At 39.9% G+C, this 4,409-nt stretch overlaps 1 pseudogene; it reads left to right on the top strand.

The window, feature by feature from the left end:
• Nucleotides 1-300: 300 nt before the first annotated feature.
• LOC126512995 (small VCP/p97-interacting protein-like) lies at nt 301-535 on the top strand (annotated as a pseudogene).
• Nucleotides 536-4,409: the final 3,874 nt, after the last annotated feature.

The following is a 4,409-nucleotide window of genomic DNA, read 5'->3' as shown; positions in this document are numbered from 1 at the left end:
TTCTTGTTTGGCTTTAACTGATTCCCAGTTCAAAAGAACATGAAGATCACAGTTCAGTGGTCGACTTGATTGGTAGGTTGAGACATACACAGACAAACTTTCTTGAAGGTATAGTTACTAATCACTTCTTTAACAAAAAGGGAAATAAATTAGTTGGTGTCTAGACTTTTGTTTCCACAACTGTATTGTATTATATATTGTATATATAAGTATATTATTATAGTTTCATTGTTGAAAGAAAAACAAGGATTGTTGGTGGGCAGGGCCTGCCCCCCCCCCCCCCCCCCCCCCACACAAAGCATGGTGCTGTGCTTCCCGTGCCCCGTGGAGTCCACACTGCCATCCCCGAGCCTGGAAGAGAAGAAAAGAGCAAAGCTGACAGAGGCAGCAGAAAGAAGACAGAAAGAGGCCACATCCTTGTGGGATTTGGGGTATCCAATCAGTGGAGGCAAAGAGGAAGAAGAAAGAACAGTTAGAAAAGCAGATGGAAACGTCGGTACCACCAGCAGGTGGATTCAGGTGGGCGGTGTCATGAAACATCACACAGTACAGGAGTGCTGTGCCACTAACTCCAGCATCTGCAGTCAGATGGATTTCAGCTGAGTGTTTCTTCTTCAGACTGATGAAGAGTCAGACTTTGTATCATCAGTGCCCTTGCGAGCAGTGTGAAAACTATACTAAAACTATTGGCAAATTTTTTTAAAAATTAAAAAAAGAGAAAGAAAAAACAAAACGAGAACAAAAAGAGTTGTTTCTATTTTTCTACTTTGGATAAATCATGTAATTGCAGAAATTTTGTGAAGTCCTGTCTGTTGTGTGGCAGCTATTTCTGGAGAAACGTGAGCAAATTCACTTCAGATGGGGAACTGATAACAAATCAAAACTCATATGTCATCAGTGTCCAACTTGGTGAACATTATGTTTTGCTGGGATTATTTACAGGAATAAGGGTTGTTTACAGGAACAGAAATTAGTCACAAATAGCTGCGTCTCTGTAGGCTACTCCAAATGGGTGACAACATAAGAAAGCTGGAAACCTGGAGATCACTGTACACCTTGTAGTAGCTCAGCGGTTTGGAGAGTGCCCTTTCCTAGTGACTCAGTTGGTAAGATTCTCTTCTAGGTGGCACAGCCATTCTTTCTGTCTTAGAAACAGTTTAGCTGATCACTGCTTCTTTCTGTCTGCTTGGCCAGTCTCTCTTCTCTCAGGCTCTTTGGATAATCTCTCTTTCTTCCAGGCTGCTTGTTTGAGCTTCTTCCAAGCAGCTCAGGCTGTCTGAGTGTGGGAGTCCTTGCAAACTCTAAGGCTGGCAGAGTCAAGGAAATCTGGTTCAACAAGATATAGTTAACTAGGCTGGTTCAGCCTTCTAGAGTCTGACCTCCAAGTTTAAGCATAGCACAGTTGTGGAAAATGGTTTCCTGATGATAATTAACTCAATCATGCGTGTAAAACAAAGCTGAAAAATGTTTTTATGTTGAATCTCTTTACAAAAAAAATGTGGCCTCTCCCATAAACATTTTTTTTTTTAACTCAGAAACAGTGATCAAGATAAGGGTCTATGGATAATGACTGAGGTAACCCATGGGAGTTGGGATTAGTCTGGCTCTACAGATAAAACAAAAGTTAGCTAGGCTGTTGTAAAGTACATCTCCCCTAAGGATGGTTTCACTAGCTTGTTTGGTTTTGTTTTTTCAAGACAGGGTTTCTCTATAGCTTTGAAGCCTGTCATGGAACTTACTCTGGCTCTGTAGACCTGGTTGGCCTTGAACTCACAGACGTTCACCTGCTTCTGCCTCTTAAGTGGTGGGATTAAAGGTGTGTGCCGTCACTGCCTGACTCTAAGGACGCGTTTTTGTTGACTGAGAAGCATTGCTCAAGGTTGGGGGGAAAATAATCTGGCATATTTAGGTAAGGGCTGGCTCTACAGATAGCAAAAGACCAACAGATAACAAACTACATTCATTCCTAGTTTGCTGGGTTGAAAACCTGTTGTTCCTTCGAGGAGACAAGCTTGTGTTTTTAAACTTCGTGTTTTCCCTAGTGCTTCCCTGTGAGCACTAGGACATCATGCTGTCTACATCAGAGAGCCTCCCACGCAGTGTAGCTTGTCTGAGAGTTAACTCTCAGCAGTCTTTACTACTTACATACTCTTGGAGAAACCTATTGAGTGTGGTCAGTCTTAGGGAATTCCTGAAGATATTTTCAGTTGTTTACTTCCTTTCTTAACTAGCTTCCCTGCAGGATGGACTGTTTTAAGCTCTGAGGAGATTGTTTTGTACATCTACCTTTGAACATCGTGATTCTCTCTACATTTTTGCCACATTCTCTGTAGCTGTCCTTGAGTCAACCACCCCATCAGCTCTGGTCTCAGCCACAATCAGAGCATCACACACTCATCTGTGGGTGACTAAGACGATCCTGGGTACTTTGCGATCACTATAGAGACGCTGTGTTGGAAACTAATCAATATTTTTCCCAGCTAGATCTTTCATCGTGGTCACCCATTTCTCAATTCTTCCATTTATGTTGATTCTAAGCATCCCATTTCATATCCAGATCCTCTTCCAACACTTCTGGCTCTAGTTTAAGAGTGCTGGTACCTTTTTTTTTTTATTGTTACTATTCTTGTTTGGCTTTATTTCCTTAGCATGTCCTAATTGAACACTTTCATTATGGCGTTTTCAAGCACACATATCATGCTCTCTGAATCAAATTTACCGTTTCCAGTAGATTTCTTTATTTCCCTTTCCTGATCACCCTGATCCCTTTACTCTTTATAAACCATCTCTCCACCATTTTCACGTTCTCTTATTTAAATCTAAAGATTATTCTCATGAGGGAAAAAATACAGTATTTTTCTTTCCATAGCTCATTCATCTTGACTAACATGAATATTTTCAGTTTTTCCATTTTTCTTCAGATGTGGTTATTTTATGGGTACTGCCTAGTTTACTGTCACATTGACACAAGCCAGAGTCATTTGGAAAGGGGAACTCTCAACTGAGAAAATTGCCTCCCATATATTTGCATGTAGTTAATTTTCTTAATTACTCACTGATGTATGATGGCCCAGCATCTTTTGGGCCGTGCCTCATTGGCAGGTGGTTCTAGGTGTTATAAGAAAGAAGGCTGAGCAAACTAAGAGGAAACAAGCCAGAAAGCAATATTCCTTCAAAATTAGCTGCTGCTTTCAGAGTTCTTCTGTGTTTGAGGTCCTGCCCTGACTTCTCCCAGGAATGGTTTGTGGCCTGATAGTTGTAAACTGAAAGAAACCCTTTCTTCTCCGTGTTGATTATGGTGGTACTGTTTTATTACAGCAATAGAAGCCCCAACTAAGACATCATCCTTCCTTACAGTCGAACAAAGCATCATGATATATGCTTGTGTGTGTGTGCATGTGCATGTGTGTGTGTGTGTGTGTATTACACATTTTAAAATTGATTTCTCTGATGATAGACATGGAGATTGGTTTTATATTATGCAACCAATTCTGGTGTTTTACATCAACTTGTTCACTAGTACTTAATTTGACTTAAGATATTTTCTTTCAGTTAATCTCCAGCACAATTTTCCCCCAGAGTGCTCCTCTGGTTATCATCCTAATGTTGCCTTTTTATTACTTCTTTTTATTATTTGGAGATTATAATATTATTACCTTTTTTCTCACTTTCCTTTCCTCTTTTCAAACTCTCACATTTATCCTTCCTTGCCCTTGTTTCCTTTCAAACTCATGGCCTCTTTTTTTCATTAATTTTAATCAGTGCAGTTATATATAATCTTGTGTTTCTTATCATGTAAAAATATGGCTATTCCTTTCTACCAGACTTTTTTAAGTCCTCTGTATATATAATCTGCTGTGTTGTTGAATAAATAATATACTCAGTGTCTTGTATGGAACACTCACTAATCTTAGTGGTAAAGAACAGTTGCTAAAAGATAAAATCCCTCACCCTCATGAATTTTCTAGCCCATCTTTGGAAACTGCCATTAAACAAATACAAAAACATTTATTTCAGACGGTGACAAGAGGTTTGAAGAAACACAGATGTGCTGGTGAACGTGACACATGCTAGAATCATCTGAGAAGAGGAAATCACAATGAAAAATGCCTCCATCAGACTGTCCTGTGGACAAGGTTGTGGGACGTTTTCTTCATTAATTCTTGATGGGGTGAACACTTCGGGTGGTGTTGCCCATGGGAAAGTAATTCTGGCTTTTATAAAGAAGAAAACTCAATGAGTTACGAAGGGCAAGCCAGTAAGCAGCATTCTTCCGTTCTTCTGTGACCTCTGCTTCAGTTCCTGCCTCTGAGGTCCTGCCTAGGGTCCCTGCTCTGACTTCATGACAGACAAAATAAACAGGTTTTTTTTTTTTTTTTTTAAAAAAAAAGGTCGCTTTCAGTCAATGT

This window comes from Alexandromys fortis, unplaced genomic scaffold (genome assembly GCF_014885135.2).
Source record: "Alexandromys fortis isolate MF-2015 unplaced genomic scaffold, M_Fortis_MF-2015_v1.1 scaffold_17, whole genome shotgun sequence".
Taxonomy (NCBI): Eukaryota; Metazoa; Chordata; class Mammalia; order Rodentia; family Cricetidae; genus Alexandromys; species Alexandromys fortis.
Note: the sequence above shows the minus strand (reverse complement) of the source record. Positions and strands in the feature narration are given on the sequence as shown.